Raw genomic sequence first — 23613 nt, 5'->3', positions numbered from 1 at the left:
AGGCTCGGGAGGTAACCACAACATTAATACAGGAGGTAATACCACCCTTTGGGGTTCCAGCAACCATATGTCCTGATAGGGGGCCACCTTTTATCTCAAAAGTAGTACAACAGATCAGTCACTATTTGAGTATGAAATCATGACCCCCTGCATGGTAGCGCTGGACAAACAACACCGAAAAGATTGAAAAACACGTGGTTGAAATGCAAAGTAGGGGTTTGGATGGACCTGTGCATAACACGTGACCTGGAGATGATGTATATGTAAAGTCTCTTGCAGAGAGGACTCTGGAACTGCAGTGAGAAGGACCATTCCAGGTGCTCCTTACCTCCTTCACTGCAATCAAAATCAAGGAGCACAGTGCATGGATCCATCGCACCCGAGTGAAAACGGCACATAAATCTCCATGGAGGGTCACGCAAGTCCAACCCTGATTGAAAGGGTCCTCACTCCACAAGGGAAACTAATCATAACCTTTTATTTAACATGGCCTTAGATGATGGACGAACACAGGAAGAGACATGGGGGAGGGGCCCAGAAGCTTTATATAAACACATAATTAAAGGGATTGCAGCTAGAAATTTATACACCACTGTGAGACAAGTGACTCAGCAGTGTGACCTTTGCCTCCAGACTAATCCCCAAATTAACCCAAAGCAGAAACAGGCCAAATTGGAAGAGGCAACGGTGTTTTGCGGAATCAAACCCTATAACCCAAAATTATTTATAAAGCAGTTATGCTTATTTCCAGCACTGGGGTGCAAGGGGATTCTCCTCCTAGCTTATTTGGGCCTTCTTTTAGATACCCAGTATCCCTGGAGCCCCCAAAAGTTTAACAGACTCACCATCCAGGTCATGCAAGGGTTGTCTTCGTGGCTATATACCTGGTTTCATTTCCTTCTATATTCACTCCTGATATAACTGTAATTTTTCGTGTTTAGATCTATCTGGATCCCACATTGGGTCTTCGATGGGAAATACTCTTTACAAATCCCCTACGGTTTTACAATTAGTTTTGTTTAAGGTGTTTTTGTTTTGTTTTGGGTGATTTTCTTTTTTTTTTTTTCTTTTTCTTCTTGATCTTCCCAGAGAGGTGCCTGTAAAACTGTCAAAGCAGACCATTCCCTGATGCAGGAAGATACTGGGCTATTCGGGGGGGGGGTCCTGTCCAAGCCCGTATCCCATTCCTGTGATCGAGGGGGAGGCTTAAGCAAATCAGGTAAATCTTGTTCGGGTGTTCGGTGAATTTTATTTATTCTAGTGCACCCTTGCTCAATACTGCACATCATGCAACACTGCCTCAGTTTTCCTTTAAATTCTTTGTTATTTTCCTGCTCAAGGGCAAGTCCCATAGGGTCCTGCAGCGGCAAAATCCCTCTGTCCCTTTGCCACTTTTTGGAGAGTTTTGGAGGGTGAAAACCACTTCATTCTACTTTCCTTCTCTCCTTAAAAACAACATTAGTTGCAAAATGGTACTGGGGTCTTCTTCTTACTCATTGAGCCCCCATCTCCCCCTGCCAATTTCTTCCAGTGGTGTAATTTGCATGCTAATGGGCTTGCCCGTGGAAATTCTTGCTCAGTTTTGCCCCCCTTATACTACCTTCCGATTCTACCTTTCTCCAACTTCCATAAACCCTTTAAACACTTACAAATGGCTTGTCTCTACGTTCTCAGGGACTTCCCACAAGAGTAGCAACAATTCCCGTCTACAGATTATAGACACTCAGGACAACAGAGTGATCCCAACCTAGCTGAATAGCACAATAAAACCTTATGACAGTCTGAACACCGAAACCTGATGCATTCCCGCAGCCTGCAGAATTCTGGCCCTCCTGTCCACACAAACCTTTTTTGCCTTTATACTTTCAATTTATGCTTTTTTTTTTTTTCTCTCACACAGAACACTTAACTCACATTCCAGGAGGAGGAGGGTTAACTCACACGCACAGCACTTAGCTCGCATTCCAGGAAGGGGGGAAAGGGAGGGGAACTCTCAGCCGCTTCTCCAGTTTTTCTCTTTTTTTTTTTCTTCCCTTCTACGCTAGTTATTTTAAAATTTCATCCTTTGCAGCCTTCCATTCCATTCCAAAGGTCCGAGGTAAATATACCCATTTGCTGGCTCAATGGATGTTTGGAATTAAAAGGCTTCATAGGTGCATTCCTAGGATCAAGACAAACAGGGCTTCTAAACAATACGGCACTCCTACCTCAGCAGGGATACCCAATCCACAGTAATACTATGATACTGTAATACAATAACAATACTATAATTCCTCACCCGGCACCAAGCGTCTTACAAGAATCTTGGAATTATATTTTTCCCGCTGCTTTGCTATCCCAGCAGGGAGCACCCCTTTGGGCCCATACCATACCATACCATACCATACCATACCAGCGAATTCGCTATTTATCCCAGGGGCGGGCAGTATCACTCCCTCACCACGGCGCAGGAAGGGGATTTATATCCCCCCTTACGACTCACAGGGTCTTGATAAGTGATCCTTACCCCTCGTCATCACGTGAGGTGTCCCATGCACGGCTTATAGACTCTTCCCGTACTTCCCCTGCAGGTACATCCAAATTACATAAATCACATACCTGGTTCACATACTGATGGGCCATCTCTCCCCCCACAGTGATCAGGTAGGGATGGGAGATTCTCCGGAGAAGTAGTCGGGGGTGCGTCTTGGAATATTCCACTCCCCAAAGGTCCTGCAGCCGGGAAGAGGGGGTGTCCCATCTGCGGTGCCAAACTGGTTTGCAGAATCAAACCCTATAACTCAAAATGAGTTATAAAGCAGGTATGTTTATTTCCAGTGCTGGGGTGCAAGGGGATTCTCCTTTTAGCTTGCACACCATATAACTTCAAAGGCACCTACTTATAGCGTAAAGACATGCATAGATATAAGCGCCTACTAAATATTCATAACCTTTCTCCGCTTCCTAATATAATTAGTTCTGGAAGGTTTGCTCCAGTCTTGTGCCTGCGTAGTGCCTCCTGGTGGTTGTGGGCTGGGGTCTTAGGATGAAGTAACAAGTCTTCCTCAGGATGAAAAAAGTTTTTCCCCCATGTGCAGGCACAGTCTCTTCTGGTTGTTTTCCAGCTTTCTGCATTCCAATGCCCACTTATCAGTAAACTTCTGCTAGCTGGCTCCTTTGTTACCAACTTCCAAGGTCTTCAAGTTGAGCAGCGCCAAGTTCTAGTGAACATTCCCAACCCCCCTTGTCTGCTTTCGCTCATCAACGGGCCTGGGCAACAATGGCACATTGATTTTTGGAACTCCCAAGAAGAGGGGGGGTTATCGATACTTATTGGCATTAACTGATACATTTTCAGGTTGGCTGGAGGCATTCCCTACTAGAACAGCCAAGGCTTGGGAGATAACCAGAATATTAATACAGGAGATAATACCATGCTTTAGGGTTCCAGCAACTATGTCTCCTGATAGGGGACCACATTTTATCTCAAAAGTAGTACAACAGATCAGTCACTATTTGAGTATGAAATCATGACCTCCTGCATGGTAGCGCTGGACAAACAACACCGAAAAGATTGAAAAACATGTGGTTGAAATGCAAAGTAGGGGTTTGGATGGACCTGTGCGTAACACGTGACCTGGAGATGATGTATATGTAAAGTCTCTTGCAGAGAGGACTCTGGAACTGCAGTGAGAAGGACCATTCCAGGTGCTCCTTACGTTCTTCACAACAAGGAGCAGAGTGCATGGATCCATTGCACCCGAGTGAAAACGGCACATAAATCTCCATGGAGGGTCACGCAAGTCCAACCAGGAAAATTATTTTTCTCATGATCATAATTATAATACAGGGAGGAAAAGGCACCTCTAGCCAAAAGAATACTGAGTGGCCTTGGTCTCAAGCTTTTATTGGGTATACTTGAGCCCTGGGAAATATTCTGATTGAAATGGTTTAAATCTATCAACTGTGGTTATGCATGAAAATCAAGTATATGAGAGGCAAGAATGGAATGCGGATAGAGAACAGGGGATTCGGCAACTTCAGGGGACTGTAAGAGGAGAAATCAAAGTAGAATGCTGAATGGTTAATAGGACTATCCATAAAAAGGCATCCCAAATTACTATCTCAACTACGCCTACAGATAAGAATACAGAGACCTGTATTTCCAATGAATTAGACTGTTGGCATAATTTTACATTAGTACAGACCGTTAAGGTGGTTTGTCTCTGGGCCTATGATACCATTGGGCTCTCATTCAAATTTAAAATAAATATTATAGCTAAGCCTGTTACAACCCAGAATTTATGAGATTGGTCCGTATATAATCAGGAATACAGGCCAACAGCAAATGCTGTTCAACCCAGAATGGTCTCTTAAACGTGTTGAACTGCTAATGTAAACTGATATTTCTGAAGTTCAACCAGCACGCTCTCATTTCCTAAAAACATCCTTCGAGGGCAGGACAATGTGGCTGTGAAAACAAGTGCCCTTCAGGGACAGAACACAAAGGGGCCTAACAGGAGTGTTACAGACAGGATTGATTTTGGGGGTCCACAGAGGGCTGAGTGTGGGAAACTACGGCGGTTCCATGGATCCCTTGACAGAGCAAGAAGAAATTGACCTTGAACAGATAACTGTGTACCCGTGACGAGGCTGGAAAGTCCTAGAGAAGGAAACGAAACAAGCAGCATCTAACAGAAATCGAAACTGTCCCGAAGAAGAAAGGAAGCGAAACAAGCAGCATCTAACAGGAATTGAAACTTGTCAAGAAAAATAGTAGATACAGATGAACAAATCATATTAAAGCTTTAGGCACAGTTGAGCAAATCACTTTAATAGTTTTAGTGCATGAATGCAGACTGATAGATAAGAAAAAATATAAAGAGACTTGTAAAACAATAAAGTTTGGCATTTTGATCACAAACTTTTGGATATTGAGTCCATCCCAACAATGACATTTGGTGACCCCCGTGCAATAGAATCGACATAATAGAAGCGATATGATGCAAACTTCTTGGACTGCACGGCAAGTTGTGGTGGGGACGGAGCCCAGCGTTGCTCGGAGCAGCAGGGGAGCTGCGAATCGATCTGGATCATCAAGACACCTGAGAACTGATATCAGGTGAGCCGTTGGGAACAGAGCAATGGGGAATAACCTCTCAAAAGAGGAGGAAGCTGTCCTTCCTATGTGGACACTAATATTGAAAAGACAAGGGTTAAAAGTGACTGGTAATAACCTTCAGAAAATGTTGCTGTTGGGGCAGCAACAAGGGCTTGAAGAAAACTTTGCAGCATTCAGTGTATCTGTTTGGCAAGCCCTAGGGGAGAAAATATTTGATGCTGCTTCTCATACATCAAAAGAAGTCACAGAATTATTGACGACATGGCAATTACTTTTACAGACTCTGAAAGATTTAAAGTCTGAGCACGATAAAGTAGAGGGCAAGACAGACTCTGTTCCAACAACCTCCTCCACAGCTGAGGTTGTGGGGGGAACTTCTGAAACAAATGACAGCTCAGTTGAAAAGTTACAGCCTGTGGTTAAGTCAAAAAACAAAAGAACGATGAAACCTGCTTGTTTCTTAGAGACGGGCTCCCTGGGAACATACGTGTCCCCGGAGGATCAAGCCACAGCACCTGAAGCAGCCACCGGCTCCATCACATGCATGAATAATTCATGGCAACCACAGGACAGTTCTTTGTCACGAAAATGCTGTAACAACCAAAGACCTGTTAAACAATCAATACAAACCTTATTTTATAATACATGTGCATATTTTAAGTGTTGTATGTGTTCGGTACCGTGTATAGTTTAAATATTCATACCATCATGCTGTTCTTATAGACTTGTTGTAAACAATATAGTATGGGTATATTAAGCTAGCTTTCAAAAGAGTGGTTCTGTGTGTGTTTAAAGCACTTTAAATGTTTGTAAGATTTGTAAATTGGTTTTTGGTTATAGGAGTTTGAGCCTCTGTTTGTTTTGATTAATCTTAAAAACGCAACTCTGGGGTCTTTCAGTCTCAAACGTCCACTAAGCTGGCAAACAGGTAGATTTACCTGGGACCTTTGGAGTGAAAGGCTGCAGAGGACAAAATTTTAAAATACCTAATAAAACAGAAAAAAAAATAGAAAAAAAGAAAGAAAATAGAAAATACAGAAAGAAAACAGAAAAGGAAATGGGAAAAGAAAAAAAGCAGAAAATAGAAAAATAGAAAAAAGAACATAGAAAACAGAAAAATAAAATAGAAAACAGAAAACAGAAAAAAAAAATTTAAAAACCCCAACCCTGTGACTGTATGTGAGTCCCCTCTTCTTCCCCTCTCCCCCCAATTTTTTTTTTTAATGTGAAGGGTTTTTTTCCTTTCAGCTTGGTTGTAGTTGTCTCTCTCTCTCTAAGGAAGCAACAATTTGTGAAGAACACTCTGCATCCCAGTGTCCCTTATTAGATCAGCAACTGCTGGATCCTAGTGCAGACAACTGTAAAGAGAATTTTAGCCAGACACTAATGAGAGCATGATTTAAGGGTCCAAAATGAGTATCCTCTGAGATTAAAAAACTGCAAAGGAATAGAAAAGTTAATGCATTTTCAGCCTTGAGAATTCCCATCCAGGTAAAAACAGACAAAAGGAGCCAGGAATTCGACAACTCCTGGACCGTTACCATAAATGTCAAAAAGATTGTCACTTTACAAATCAATGCCCCTCCAAATACGATATTGGGGCTAAACCGTTAACATCAAAGAACCAAGGAAACCAGCAACCCAGCGCACAGTGGAGACACTTGACAACACAACCTACCAATGATGGTTCACATCTTCTTTTACCCTTTTAAAGATGCTATTTCTTTCCTCTGTGTCATGGTGGACTGTTATCAGGATCTTTTATCCATTTTCCTGGACCTCGTCCAGAATTATAATCAAGTCCTGATGTTTCATTAATTATTTCACCAATGTAAGATTCATTTTAATAGGTGCAGGTGATAATTTGTGAAACATTGTATAATTGGATTTTATCAGCTGATGGGATATGACTGGTGCTAAATAAGAAAAAGTCACACCCAACCATCTTAACAAAATTACAAATACAGAAATTAGAAATTATAGTGACTCTTACTATCCATAATTATCTCATCTGTTACCACAGAGGTACAAGCAGTTCTCAAACACACACAATCCTGGCCCATATATACAAGTACAGTCCTCGGATTAGTGTCTGGATGCATCTCAAAGTGACAGATGCTTTGCTCAGTGTCGAGGCAGATGTCTTGAGCATCGATTGTATTACGTTCACAAGTGAATCCTTGTTGTTCTCATCTAATGCAAGACTCTAAATTTACAGTTTGCCATTTCCCGTTCACTATTCGTGCCCATGTTCTATGTTCAGAAGGACAGAGCACAGTTTTATTATGGTTTAATCCTAATGCAATGATGGGGTGGATTACATATATTGAAGCATTACGTATGGTCAACACAAAGGCTGTGGCCATATTAGTGATGGGTTCATAGGAAAAATTTACCAGAGTCTACCAGGATTGAAGCTTCCTCTCTAAGCCAGTGGCACTGTCCCAAACAATTCTGCGGATTTCGGTGGGGAAAGTATCCTCATCACCTTCTCTTATAATTAAGGCGGCCACTGATTGCATCCATAATTGTGCCTGCATACAACTGAGGGCCAAAGAAATGTTATCTTGGATCACACCAAGTGCATTTCCTATTAATTCATGGTCCTGTTCCTCCAGCTTTTCCCACTTTGGTAACACTTCTGATAAGTGATTAGTTCCTAAAGCTAATAGAGAAGACTGCAAAGGTTGTCTTAATTTTGTCAAATCACTAGTTGTGGTGGCCAATTTGTTCATTAGTATTTCTAAGTTAATTTCATTCAGGACCCCCAATTGTTGCTGTTGAGACACAACAGGGTGATGTGGAAGCAAATTTCTTTATTCATGTTACATGGTTGGCCGGCGCGCACTTGATCTTACACGTGCCTCTTGTACCCTTTATCAACACACGCGTCTCTGCATGATCAGATTAGCTTATATATAAACAGCCTGTGACTGGATGGTACTTCTTTCTTGTGCGGTCCTGTATCATCTGCCCACTTCCTGTCCCATGATCTCCTTACGGGTATGGTCAGCAGGGGTTCTCAGCCTGCTGTGAACCCCCACAATTCCCCCTTTTTGTATTTGTGCTAAAGAAAATTGCCCGTTAAAAATTGCCTGTGTCACCTGCTGCGGGGCCCTTCGCAGCAGACACACAATGCAGGGCAACATCGATAGCACAACTACAAACATACCCACTCTTAAAAAAGGTAAGCAAAGCAGCATTAGCATTAATATTGTATGTACAGTTGAAAAGTATACAAGCATTGACATATACTCCATTTCTACTGATCTTAACAGCTCTAACTCGTGGCTCCTGTACATAATTTGCATTCCAGTTATTATTGCACTTCTTTAGCTGTAGAGGATAAGACCAATTATCCACAAGAAATGTTCTTTTTAGTGATGTTAGCAAGGGTTATCCATACACTTGTCTCTGGATGTTTGACTTTCCACACCACCTCCGTGGCTTATCCACAGCAGGGTGAACAAAATGAGCAGGGTACCACCGAGGTCCTTCATCTTTGGAAACACAAGCATACCCTCGACCCCAAGTTAATAGCTTGCACGGGCCTGACCATTTACCACTTTGAAGGTCCTTCACTTGAACCTTCACTCCATCAGAGATAGCTGTGGTAGATTTCAAGGATTCAAAGTGTCGAATCATTGGGGGATTCTGATGTTCCTCATTGATAGTTAAGACATTTAATACATACATAACCTTGTTCAGCCGTGCTTCAGGTGATTCCCTAGACATTCCCGCCTTTTGTTTTTGTAAAAGGCACTTAAGTGTACCCTGGGCACCTTCTACGAGTGCCTGACTACTGGGGGAGTGAGGAATACCTGTAGTCTGGCTGACACCCCATGATTGTAAAAATGCTTTCACCCACCCAGAAAACTCAAGTGAGACCATTGTTGGACTTAATTTGATGAGGAACACCACAGGTGGTGAAGGCATTTTGCCAATGCCTAATAACATCTTTTGCTGTTTCTCCAGTATGTGCAGTAGCAACAATGACAGAAGAAAAGGTATCAATCGATACATGCACATACTTTTGTCAGCCGAATTCCGTAATATGAGTTATATCAGTTTGTCAAATTTGTAGGGCCTGTAAACCTCTAGGATTTATTCTATAGAGTGTTGGAAAATGTTGCCCTTGACAATCAGGACATGAGGCAATGACAGATTGACCTTCAGTAGTCGAGAGTTGAAACTGTATTTTGAGTGCTCTGCGACCCTGGTGAAAAAATTGATGAGAAGCAATTGCTTGTTGCATAATATTTGGTACTGGTCCTAATGCTACCGCAGATACTAATTGGTCAGTGGGGGCGATTATACCTGGGGACAGTAAGGATGAAACTGGCACTGTGGTGTTAGTTATTCCAAAGACCAGTCAATCGGGTTTGAGCTCTATTCCATTTATGAGGGCTGAAGGTTTGCCAGTCCAGCTGAAGTGCATTTACACCAATGCACGCAGCATGGGCAATAAGAAGGAGGAGTTGGAAGCTGTTGTAGGGCAAGGTGACTACGATGTCGTTGTCATCACGGAAACGTGGTGGGACGACTCGTATAACTGGAGTGCAGCCATGGTGGGGTATAAACTCTTCAGGCGGGATAGGAAGGGTAGGAGAGGAGGCGGTGTAGCCCTCTATGTTAGAGAGTGCTTTGATAACCTTGAGCTCGATTACAGTGAGGAAGGGACTGAGTGCCTATGGGTTAAAATCAGAGGAGCCCACAAGAAGGCAGATATTGTGATGGGAGTCTGTTATAGACCACTCAGCCAAGAAGAAGCAGCTGATGAGCTCTTCTATAAACAGCTGGGGATAGTCTCTAGATCGCTACCTCTTATCCTCGTGGGAGATTTCAATCTTCCGGATATCTGCTGGAAGTACAATTCAGCAGAAAGGAAGCAGTCTAGGAGGTTCCTGGAGTGCATGGAAGACAACTTCCTCGCACAACTGGTGAGTGAGCCGACAAGGGAGGGTGCCCTCCTGGACCTGCTGTTTGTGAACAGAGAAGGCCTTGGGGGGGATGTGACGGTTGGAGGACGCCCGGGACAAAGCGATCATGAGATGACAGGGTTTTCAGTTCTAGGTGAGATAAAGAAGGGGATTAGCAAAACAGTCACATTAAACTTCCAGAGGACAGACTTTGGATTGTCCAGAAGGCTGGTTAGCAAAGTCTCAAGGGAGACAGTCCTTAAGGGCAAGGGAGCCCACGAGTGCTGGGCGCTCTTCAAGAAGGAAATCCTAGCAGCTCAGGAGCAAGCCATCCACATGTTCTGGAAAAGGAGCCAGCGGGGAAAAAAAACCAGCTTGGTTGAGTAGGGATATCTTGAGAGATATCAAAAAGAAGAGGAATGTATATGAGTTTTGGAGGAAGGGACAGGCGTCTTGGGTAGACTACAGGGAGGAAGTGAGATCGTGCAGGAAAAAAGTCAGGAGGGCTAAGGCCCAACTAGAAATCAAATTGGCCAAGTCTGTGAAAGATAATAAAAAATCTTTCTACAAATACATTAACAAGAAAAGGAGGACGAGGGAGAATATTCAGTCTTTACTGGATGCAAAGGGAACAAATGTGACAAAGGATGAGGACAAGGCTGAGGTCCTTAATGCCTTCTTTGCCTCAGTCTTTAAAAGTAAGGGAAGTTGTTCCCCCTGTGTACAAACCCAGGAGTTAGAGGAGAAGAATGAGGCTCCCATGATCCAAGAGGAGGTGGTTAGAGACTTGCTTGCCCAGCTAGACACCCACAACTCTATGTGGCCAGATGGGATCCTCCCAAGAGTATTGAAGGAGCTGGCAGATGTCCTTTCCAAACCCCTTTCCATCATCATATTCCTGTGGTCCTGGCTGACTGGGGAAGTTCCACTGGACTGGAGGCTGGCTAATGCTGTGCCCATCTACAAGAAGGGTTGCAGGGAGGTTCTGAGGAACTCCAGGCCTGTCAGTCTGACCTCAGTGTCCGGGAAAGTCGTGGAACAGGTGATCTTGAGTGCTATCATGAAGCACATGCAAGAGAACTGGGTGATCAGGCCCTTTCAACACTGGTTCATGAAAGGCAGGTCTTGCCAAACTAACCTGTTTGCCTTCTATGACAAAGTGACTCGACTACTGGATGAGGGAAAGGCTGTGGATGTAGTCTTCTTGGACTTCAGTAAAGCCTTTGACACAGTTTCTCACAGCATTCTGCTTCAGAAACTGTCAGCCTCTGACCTGGACAGGCGTACAGTCTCCTGGGTTGAAAACTGGTTGGATGGCCGGGCCCAGAGAGTGGTGGTAAATGGAGTTAACTCCAGCTGGAGGCCAGTTACAAGTGCTTTCCCCAGGGCTCGGTATTGGGTCCAGCTCCATTCAATGTCTTTATCAATGACCTGGATGAAGGCATTTAGTGCACCCTTAGCAAGTATGCAGATGACACTAAGCTGGGTGGAAGCGTGGATCTGCTGGAGGGTAGGGAGGCTCTGCAAAGGGACCTGAACAGGCTGGATCGCTGGGCTGAGACAAATGGCATGAGGTTTAACAAGGCCAAATGCTGGGTCCTGCACTTGGGGCACAACAGCCCTATGCAGTGCTACACACTAGAAGTCTGGCTAGAAAGCTGCCTAGAGGAGAAGGACCTGGGGGTGTTGGTTGACAGCCGACTGAACATGAGCCAGCAATGTGCCCAGGTGGCCAAGAAGACTAATGGCATCTTGGCTTCTATCAGAAATGGCGTGACCAGCAGGTCCAGGGAGGTTATTCTCCCTCTGTACTTGGCACTGGTGAGACTGCACCTTTAGGACTGTGTTCTCTTCTGGGCCCCTCACCACAAGAAGGATGTTGAGGCTCTGGAGCATGTCCAGAGAAGAGCAGTGAAGCTGGTGAGGGGGCTGGAGAACAAGTCTTACGAGGAGCGGCTGAGAGAGCTGGGGTTGTTTAGCCTGGAGAAGAGGAGGCTGAGGGGAGACCTTATTGATCTCTACAACTACCTGAAAGGAGGTTGTGGAGAGGAGGGAGCTGGCCTTTTCTCCCAGGTGACTGGGGATAAGACAAGGGGGAATGGCCTCAAGCTGTGCCAGGGGAGGTTCAGGCTTGACATCAGGAAAAAAATTTCCACGGAAAGGGTCATTGGGCACTGGAATAGGCTGCCCAGGGAGGTGGTTGAGTCACCTTCCCTGGAGGTGTTTAAGGGACGGGTGGACGAGGTGCTGAGGGGCATGATTTAGGGAGTGTTAGGAATGGTTGGTCTCGATGACCCAGTGGGTCCCTTCCAACCTAGTGATTCTATGATTCTATGATGCCTGCTTTATAACTCATTTTGGGTTATAGGGTTTGATTCCGCAAATCAAAATGGTGTTCTGTTTAGTGATGTTAGCAAGGGTTACCCATGCACTCGTCTCCGGATGTTTGACTTTCCAGAAAGTCTCCGGCTGTTTGACTTTTAACACATCACCTCCGTGGCTTATCCACAACAGGGTGAACACAACGAGCAGGGTACCACCGAAGTCCTTCATCTGTGGAAACACAAGCACACCCTCGACCCCAAGTTAATAGCTTGCACAGGCCTGACCACTGACCACTTTGAAGGTCCTTCACTTGAACCTTCACTCCATCAGAAATAGCTGTGGTAGACTTCAAGGATTCAAAATGTCGAATCATTGGGGGATTCTGATGTTCCTCATTGATAGTTAAGAAATTTAATACATACATAACCTTGTTCAGCCTTGCTTCAGGTGATTCCTCAGACATTCCAGCCTTTTGTTTTTGTAAAAGGCACTTAAGTGTACCATGGGCACATTCTATGAGTGCCTGACTGGTAGGGGAGTGAGGAATACCTGTAGTATGGCTGACATCCCATGACTGTAAAAATGCTTTCACCTGCCCAGAAACATAAGCAGGACCATTGTTGGTCTTAATTTGTTGAGGAACACCACAGGTGGCAAAGGCTAATACCTAATAACATCTTTTGCTGTTTCTCCAGTATGTGCAGTAGCAATGATGAAAGAAGAAAAGGTATCAATCGATACATGTACATACTTTTGTCGGCCAAATTCCATAATATGAGTTATATCAGTAGGCCAAATTTGTAGGGCCTGTAAACCTCTAGGATTTACTCCATAGACTGTTGGAAAATGTCCTTGACAATCAGGACATGAGGCAACGATAGATCGAGCTTCAGTAGTAGTGAGTTGAAACTGTCTCTTGAGTGCTTTGTGACCCTGGTGAAAAAATTGATGAGAAGCAATTGCTTGTTGCATAATGTTTGGTACTGGTCCTAATGCTACCGCAGATACAAATTGGTCAGCCCGGGCATTTCCCTCTGCTATAAACCCAGGTAAATCAGTATGGCTTTTTATATATAAGATATAATAGGGTAAGCTGCGTTTTTGTACAGTTTCCCACAGGAGCTTCATAACTCCAAACAACAGGTGGTTTGTCACTTGTCCAAGAACTGCTTTATCCAGTCTCTGCACTAGGCCTGCAACATAAGCAGAGTCAGTTGCCACATTTATGGCTTGTGGGAACTGTTGAAATGCCAATGTGACTGCTTGTAATTCCACCACTTGTGGGGAGCCTTGTTGATGCTCTATTAGATGTTGCCAATTTTGTCCATCGAACCATGTAACAGCAGCTTTTCCTGTTTTCCCAGATGCATCTGTGAAAACTGTGGGTCTGTCAACAGGTGCTGTTTGGCTTAATAATTTCTGTGTGATAGAGATTTGAGTTACCATTTTACAAACTGAATGGGAAGGAAAATGATACGATATCTGGCCTGTAAAATCCAGGAGAGTAGCTTGAAGTGCAGAACTATTGGCGAGACACCATTCAAAATATTGAACTTGCAGAGGAATAACAATACATTCTGGATCTCGTGCCAATAGTTCCACACAGCATGTTCAAATTTGGATAATGAGTTGAGCTAACAGCTCATATAATCCTGGAGCAGCCTTTTTTGTTTGAAATGGTAAGAATATCCACTCCAATACATGGAGGGGGTCTTCCCACCTTTGATCCCACTGCACGAGCGCAGCATAGGGCATTGTGCCCTCCACAAAGACTAATGCCTGCACAATTACAGTCAGGTCAATGCGCCAGACATGCTTTTCCTGAATGGCTTGCTCTACAAGTGTCAGAACATTTCTGGCTTCCTTATTTAGAATCCTGGGCACTGCAATATCTGTGTCCCCTTTTAACAAATCAACTAGGGGTTGTATTTGTGATGACGTAAGGCCCAAATAGCGTCTCAGCCAATTTATAATTCCAACTATTTTTTTAACATCATTTAAAGTCTTGATTTCAATTACTATCTCAATTGCCTGAGGTTGGACTGTTTTGGCCAGTACTTTCATGCCCAAGTACAACCACAGTTGAACACATTGTACCTTTTCAGGGGCAATGACTAGACCATAACATTCCAGTGTTTGTCTAGTGTCTCTTTCCAATTCTTCTAATTGTTCTGACATTGCAGCAGCCAATAAGATGTCATCCATATAATGATAGCAATAGCATTCAGGATATTTCTGCCACACAACACTCGGTGCCTGGGCTACAAACCATTGACAGATGGTAGGTGAGTTTTTTATCCCTTGGGGTAAAACCCTCCAATGATATCTTTATTGTGGATTCTGCATGATTAGTCAAAGGAACTGTAAAAGCAAATTTTTCAATATCATTTTCATCTAACGGATTGTAAAGAAACAATCCTTTAAGTCCATAACCAATATGTCCCATTGCATTGGAATCATTGTTGCCTTGTGTCTGAGAAAGATTGTGACCAATAAATTTGAGGTTGTCCAGTGGATCCAAATCCGCCATCTCCACAGATGACTTGTTCTGCTTTAGGAACACTGCTTTTAAAAGGCACCAGTTGCGCAATGTGAATTCCCTCTTCTATTGTAATGGGGGGGGGGTGATAGTAGAAACCATTGCACAAATTTGTCCTGTATAATCCTCATCAGTTACCCCCCCCCCATGAACTAGAATGTTTTGTAATGGAATGTCATTTTGCACTGGAATTTCTGATAAGTAAGGCACTGAGTCCATGACCCATGGGCCCCCACGCTTTCAGAGGGACCTTGTGTACTCCCTGTGAATTAATAGTTACTGTGTGGACAGAGGATACATCCATCCCTGCTGCTCCGCAGGGTTTTCCTGATAAGAGATCACAAAGGCCTGGGGCTGTATTGCAGGAGAGCGCATGTGCTTCATGGGCATGGGTGTTTGTGTCTGGGCACGTCCCCCCGCGCTCTGTCTCCTGTTTCCTGGCTGTAGCAACTGTCCATTTATATGATATTTGGACTAGCATTGTTTGGCAAAGTGTCCAACTTTCCCACACCTGAGACATCTGCTAACAGCTGCTGTAATTGCTGATCTAGCAGTGCCACTATTAATTTTTCGTCTATTTGAACAGGCAGGTTTCAGATTCTCAGTCTGGCTACATTCATAACATACTTTGTCAGATGTTTCCATGGGTGCCATAGCAGCAGCAAGAGCAGCCATTTTTTAGTCTACCGACCCCATCTTGGCACAAGTAAAGACCATAGTTTCAAGAGTCGGTTTACCTGGCCAGGCATCTATTATTTTTTGATAGTCTGCATTAGCATTATCTCGCGCCAGTTGTGTGACCAACATTGTTTTGATATAGTTATAAGAAATTTGGCATTCTACAGCAGCCTGTAGCTTCACTACAAATTGTAAAAATGGCTCTCAAACTCCCTGTTTAATTGCTGTATATTTGTTCCTTGGTTCAGCGATCTTGGCTGTTCTCATCAGTGCTTCAAGCCCTACTGCTTTTACTTGTTCAGGCACTAAAGGGTGCCACTGAGCTTGATGCTGTGGATTATTAAACTGCCCAGTTCCTGTTAAAATATCTGCACCGTTCCCATATTGGGGATCTGAATGGGGGAGCTGCAGATTCCGTACTGCCTGTACTTCTGCCCTTTGGGTCCAAATATTTAAAAAAAACTGAGCACTGAACAGGCTGAAACACAATTTGTGCTATTTGGGCAAAGTCATATGGTGTCATTTCTTCCATAGTTAACCGAATTAATCGCATTGTTGCAGGGGAACTGTTGAAATGCCAATGTGACTGCTCGTAATTCCACCACTTGTGGGGAGCCTTGTCTTATACCCTTTATTAACACACACGTCTCCGCATGATTGAATTAGCTTACACATAAACAGTCTGTGAATGGATGGTATTACTTTTGTGCACGGTCCTATATTGTCTGCCCACTTCCCGTCCCATGATCTCCTTCCGGGTACAGTCAGCAGGGGTCCCCAGCCCGCTGTGGAGCCCCACAGGATCAAATTCTGAAGTTGTTAGACACTGTCCTGCTGCCAGAGCAAGTCGCTGTCATGCATTGTAGAGGGCACCAGAAGGGCAATGCCACTCAAGAAAGAGGTAACAAATTGGCAGATTATGATGCCTGGGAAGCAGCAGAACAAGGTACGATTTTATCCTTGATTCCAGAGAAAGTAGTAGAACTAGAAAGTAAGTCAGAACACAGCGAGAAAGATAAAGTTTTAATAGAGTTGCTTAAGGCAAAATATAACAACTAGAGTTGGGCAGTAGCACCTGAGGAACAAGTAATCGTTCCCCAAACATTGTTATGGCATTTGGCTAAAATAGGTGCATGGAAAAATACATTGGGGAACAGAAACTCTCGTTACCTGTCTGAAGAGAATAATATTAGGGAGAGAAATGGTAAAACACGTGAAGTCAATAACAGAGAGATATGAAATTTGTCTTAAGAACAATCCTAAACCAGAAAATAAAGTACATTTTGGTGTAACTAAAAGTGGGAATCTGCCTGGGGAATTATGGCAAATAGATTTCTCTGAACTCCCAAGAAGAGAAGGATATAATTATCTCCTCGTCTTAGTAGACACATTTTTGTGATGGTCAGAAGCCTCTCCTTGCAGGACCAACCAGGCAAAAGAAGTAACTAAGATATTGTTACAAGAGATTATCCCACAATTTGGAATTCCACTAGCTATATCATCAGACAGAGGACCCCATTTTGTCTCGAAAGTGGTCCAACAAGTCAGTAACATCTTAGGTATAAGATGGGAATTGCATACACCCTATAGTCCCCATGTGAGCGGGAAAGTAGAAAAGATGAATCACCTATTGAAAATACAGCTAAGTAAAATACACCAAGAAACATCTTTAACTTACCATCAAGACCTCTTGTTAGATCTGCTAAGAATTAGAGTCAGACCAAAGGCCAAAGAGAAATTCAATTTTTTTAAAATAATGTATGGGAGACCATACCAGACCCCCTTAAAAGGGAGTGGAGATCTCTCCCAAATGGGAGAAGGTCAAATTGGAAAATATTTGCAAGTACTGGGAAAGACGATACAGTCTGTAAATCACTATGTTGTGCTTAGATGTTCAAAAGAACTGGACAGACCAGCTCATAACTTCCATCCAGGAGATTGGTTGTACATGAAACCCATCAACCCAGAACCCTTGAGGGAAAAGTGGAAAGGACCATTCCAAGTTTACTCATCACCTTCATTGCAGTAAAAACCAATAAAAGTAAAGCTTGGATACATTACTCATGAATTAATAAAGCTCCGACACTGTGGACATCCCATCAAGTCAACTCGTTGAAACTGAAGTTAATCAGAACACATCAATAGCTGAAGATAACTATTGAACTGTAATTGCACTATCATGGACCTTTGATGCTATTGCAACTATTTGTGTTGGTGGAGGCTACCATAAGGTATTATTATGTTTGGACGGAGCATTGGGGAAGTAAGTATAATAAATGATAAAGGTAATGAGCCCTGGGACCATAATCAATTTATAGAGATGGGGAAACAAATAGTTATACATTAAACCTAACCAACTGCTGGGTATGTGGGCATCCCTTAGGGTTTGATAATTGGCCAAGTATGTCATGTCCCATATCTCCTAAATGGTTAGTTAGTAACCTGAGCAAAATTCAGATTTCCAGTAGCACAAGTCATTGGAAAGAAAATATTAGCCCCTGAGAAATACAAATTCCTGGGCAAGGAGAATATTGTTTGAGCCGAAACGACTCTCATGGTGTATTTCACACTGGAAGGATGGAATGTCACACCAGAAGGATGGGATGTAATCCAAGGGGACCTGGACAAGTTGGAGAAGTGGGCCTGTGAGAACCTCATGAGGTTCAACAAGGCCAAGTGCAAGGTCCTACACCTAGGTGGGGGCAATCCCCGATTTCAGTACAGGATGGGGGATGATGTGATTGAGAGCAGCCCTGAGGAGAAGGACTTAGGGGTGCTGGTTGATGAGAAGCTTGACATGAGCTGGCAATGTGCGCTTGCAGCCCGATAGGCCAGCCATGTCCTGGGCTGCATCAAAAGAAGTGTGGCCAGCAGGTCCAGGGACGTGATTCTGCCCCTCTGTACCTCTCTTGTGAGACCTCATCTGGCATATTGTGTCCAGTTCTGGAATCCTCAACGTAAGAAGGATATAGAACTATTGGAACGGGTCCAGAGGAGGGCTACAAAGATGATCAGAGGGCTGGATCACCTTCCCTACGAGGACAGGCTGAGAGAGTTGGGATTGTTCAGCCTGCAGAAGTGAAGGCTCTGAGGAGATCTTGTAGCAACCTTCCAGTACCTGAAAGGGGCCTACAGGAAAGCTGGTGAGGGACTATTCACAAAGGCTTGTGGTGATAGGATGAGGGGAAATGGATATAAACTGGAGAGGGGCAGATTTAGTCTTGATATAAGGAAAAATTTCTTCACCATGCGAATGGTGAGGCACTGGAACCAGTTGCCACGGGAAGTTGTGGATGTGCCATCCCTGGAGGTGTTCAAGGCCAGGTTGTATGGGGCCTTGGGCAGCCTGATCTAGTGGGAGGTGTCCCTGCCCATGGCAGGGGTTTGGAACTAGATGATCTTTAAGGTCCCTTCCAACCCTAACTATTCTATGATTCTATGATTTGTAGCACACAACATCTGTAATTGGACCTCTGTGATAGGTGCAGAATGTCTAAGTAGGAACTGCACCTCCTTCAACTGTGTAAACTATAGTGGTCAGTGGAATAATACAAGCATATATATTGATGGAACTTAGTGTTCCATGCAAACCTGTGACAGGGATAGTGATGCATGGAAAGATAAATTTATGTGCAAACTAGGAAAGATCACTGAAGAAAACTATATTCCTCAAGTTGTTCAATGGCAATAGCATGACCAGAATAGAACCATCAATTTCTTTGATCAGTTTTGGTCTTCAGTTCAAAATTATATAGTATACAATACCATCATAGGGTGTAATTGCACATGGAAGGATAAAGATGGTGGTTGGAATTGTACATACTGTGTGAATGGCTCAGCTGCTTGAATAGCCAGAGGGCCTTTTGGGCCAAGCAAACTCCATATTTTGAAAAAAACACCAGGAGGAAAAAGTGGGAAAAATTGGCAAGGCCCTTTTGCAAATGGAACATTATTGGGTATGTAGTTACTCAGTTTATAGGTGTCTACCTGCTAACCGGAGTGGCACGTCTTATGTTGGTTATATACAACCCTTATTCTTCTTACTGCCAAACAGTCTAGGAGAAAACTTAAGAGTCAAAGTATATGACAATTTAATTAGAGGAAGAAGGTCAGTTGATACTTCCATATCTAAAGGGAGTAAACAAACGTGGGGTAAAGATGAATGGCCACGTGAATGAATCATGCAGCACTACGGTCCTGCTACTTGGAATCCAAATGAGCTAGTCTCAGGTGCCAGGGAACGTCTTTATGACTTAAATAGGATAGTCAAGCTACAAGCAGTGGTAGAAATCATTACTAATCAAACAGCTGCCACTCTAGACTTGTTGGCCAATCAAGCTACCCAAATGCAGAATGCAATTTTTCAATATTGTATGGTTTTAGATTACTTATTAGCAGAAGAAGGGGGTGTCTGTGCTAAATTTATTTATCTGCTATTTAAAAATAGATGACAATGGGAAAATTATAAAATAACTCACAAAAGATATGAGAAAACTAACCCATGTTCCAGTACAAATGTGGAACAGGTGAGATTTCGATTTCCTATCCTGACTACCTAACATCTCATGGTTAAAACAGCGGATACTCTTTGCATTATGTGTTGGAGGAGGTCTCATTATCTTACCTTGCATGATTCCTTGCTTTGCAAAATTAATAACTCACACATTAACCCAAATGATATTAGTAACTATTGTCAAGGTTAGCAAATTATTAGCCTTACAAATCCTTAAACAATGAAAATGTTGAGCAGAGCTCAGGGTTCTCATATAGAAGAGGAGGGATTTGATACAACAAGAATGTGTTGACATTAAGAATATTAACAAAGCAGGTCACAAGTAAAGTAAAATTTAGAAGACAATAAGAAATAAGAAAGTAAAAAGGATAACAGAATCATTTACTCTTAATCCCAGTAGGGCTGATGAGATAAAAGCATGTTTACTTAGAAACCAGGAAATGGAGAAAATTGTGGTAAAACCTGCTGATACTTACAAAATGAAATGTTAAGCTAGAGATGCTTCCTGTCACCAGGAGGATAAAGTGTGCAAAACAAGTATTTTTAGCTGTTTCCTTATGTGCTTTGTTTGATCACTGTATATAAAGCCCCGCTATTGTACCCCTAATTGGAAAACTCTTGGTGGGCTTATTGTCAGTGCTGCCTGGAGCAGCAATAAAGAATGTCTGCTTAATAACAACATGTTGTTATTGAGTTTCTCTATCGAGTTTCAGGGTCCCGGTGAGAAACATAGAGAAGAATGGTGTAATTTTGGGATAAGCAGTTTCAGTAACTGTCGAAAGGGGGTTTTGTCCTCCTGCTCATTGTGAGTGCACTCTGGCAGTAAGCATAGTGGTCTGGATGCTTATGTTTGACTGCTCCCCATTAGAAAATGGTTTGAAAGACTATAAAGTGTGCCCTGATCTTACTGGATGTGGTGGGGCAGAGAAACACCAGTAGTTACTGGTTGCAGTGGTGGAATGGGTTAGGGCTCTTACAAGAGAAAACTAGGGCAAGCCGGGCAAAGGGAAAGCCATTGTGCGTGAAGTTCTTGCAGCAGCCCTCATGGCTGCTCAAAAGGAATGGCACGAACAGGCACAAAGGGAAGTGGAGCTGAAGGCGGAACACTCCTCCCTCGGAGTGGAGCTGGAGAGAGCTTATAAAAGGTGTTTGTTTGGGAAAGGCAGATGAAATTACGGTTGTGGCAGGATAATGAGAGCAAGTCAGGGCACTCAGAGATAGCAAAGGAGGAGGAACATGTGACTAAGGAGGGTAGTTCCCTCTGACCCTGGGACAATCTATGCGAATCCCAGAGGGGATATGAGGCAGCACCTGTCAAACTGTGCCCCCTGGTTAAAACAGATAACCCATGAGCCAGAGGGCGAAGGTAGTGGAGACCAGAATGCTCAACCACCTCCTGCTGTGCTTGTAAAGGAGATACCTTAGTCATGGCAATAGCTAAACTGCAGGAGAAGTACAGTCAGCAGGCAAAGGAGACAGGGACTGAGTATGTGTGGAGGGTCTCATTGGAAGGAGGAAATAGGATTACACTGAGTGAGGAGGAAGCCCAAGGGTATTAGGGTGTCAAAGTATTTCTGACTGTAGATGATCAGACAGAACCATGGCCTCTTATCCATCGAGCTGCATTCTGGGCTGGGAGGGCTCAATCCTTTAAAATGTGGAGACCTCATGGTCATATCTACCTCAGGGGTGAGCTACCTCAGAGAGAGCGTGCGGAAGGCGGCCTGCCTCCAACTGATGCATGAACAGTGGTTAGTCCCTGGACAACCCTCACACATGCAGGTGTTGCCAACGCAGATAGGATGACACCATTAGTTAGGGGATTGCCTAATGCATTGAAAATGTATGCAGTGCAGGTCCAGGACTGATTGCAAGCTGCAGCAGCAGGAGGTTCTCAGGCCAGCCCAGGTCTCACTTGGGGAGAGGTAGCAAGGAAGTTGTTAAATTACGGACATCACGTGGGATTATGGACAAAGGATTGTTCTGCAGAATGAAACCCTTTAACCCAAAATGAGTTAGAAAGCAGGTATGTTTATTTCCAGCGCTGGGGTGCAAGGGCGTTCTCCTCCTAGCTTGCACACCATATAACTTAACAAGCAGCTACTTATAGTGTAAAGACATGCATAGTTATAAGTGCCTACTACATATTCATACCCTATCCCCGCTTCATATTATAATTAGTTCTGGAAAGTTTGCTCCAGTCTTGCACCTGCGTAGTGCCTCCTGGTGGTCGTGGCCCGGGGTCCTAGGGATGAAGTAAGAAGTCTTCCTCAGGGTGAAAAAAAAGTTTTTCCCCTTGAACTGTGCACAAGCACAGTCTCTTCTGGTTGTTTTCGAGCTTTCTGCATTCCAGTGACCACTTATCAGTAAACTTCTGCTAGCTGGCTCCTTCCTTATCAACTGCCAAGGTCTTCAAGACGAGCAGCAGTGAACATTCCCAACTCCCCTTGTCTGCTTTTGCTCATCAATTCCCCCCTCTATTTTTTAACATGGGAAATTCATTTGCTAACTGAGTAATTTATCTCTTGAAGGGGAATTGGATGATATTTTGTTGGAAAATTACCCTTTAAATGCATTCTCATGGGCACTAGCCATGGAAGTCAAAATTGTTAGTCGTAGCATTCTCCAATTCCAAATAAATAACATAGCAGAGAAAACAAAGCTAACCAAAACTAGCATCAGAAGGACAATAATGGGGTGACACAACTTATTTAGAATGCCAGTTGCGGTAGGGGACCATTCAAACAACACAACCCACCAATGATGGTTCACATCTTCTTTTACCCATTTTAGAAACCTATTTCTTTCCTCTGTGTCATGGTGGACTGTTATCAGGGGTTTCCTCCATTATCATTAATTATCCATAATTACCTCATTTATTACTAGAGAGGTACAAGCAGTTCTCAAATGCACACAACCCTGGCCCATATATACAAGTACGGTCTTCTGATTAGTGTCTGGATGGATCTCAAAGTGACAGATACTTTGCTCAGTGTTGAGGCAGATGTCTTGAGCATCGATTGTATTATTTTCGTAAATGAATCCTTGTTGTTCTCATGTAAGACAAGATTCTAAATTTACAGTTTGCCATCTCCCGTTTACCATTCGTGCCCATGCTCTGTGTTTGGAAGGATAGAGCACAGTTTTATCATGGTTTAATCCTAATGCAATGATGGGGTGGATTACGTGTATAGAAGTGTTACATATGGTCAACACAAAGGCTGTGACCGTATTAGTGATGGGGTCATAGGTAAAATTTACCAGAGTCCACAAGGACTGAACCTCCCTCTCTAAGTCAATTGCACCGTCAAAAACCACTTTCCAGATATCAGTGGAGAAATTATCTTCACCACCTTCTCTTATAATTAAGGCAGTCACTGACTGCATCCATAATTGTGCCTGTATAAAACTGAGGGCCAAAGAAACGTTGTCTTGGACTGTACCAAGTGCGTTCATTATTAATTCATGGTCCTGCTCCTCTATCTTAACCCATTTTGGTAACACTTTTGATAAGAGCCACTGACTAGTTCCTAACGCT

This window comes from Cuculus canorus, chromosome W, assembly GCF_017976375.1.
Source record: "Cuculus canorus isolate bCucCan1 chromosome W, bCucCan1.pri, whole genome shotgun sequence".
In the NCBI taxonomy this organism is placed as follows: domain Eukaryota; kingdom Metazoa; phylum Chordata; class Aves; order Cuculiformes; family Cuculidae; genus Cuculus; species Cuculus canorus.
Note: the sequence above shows the minus strand (reverse complement) of the source record.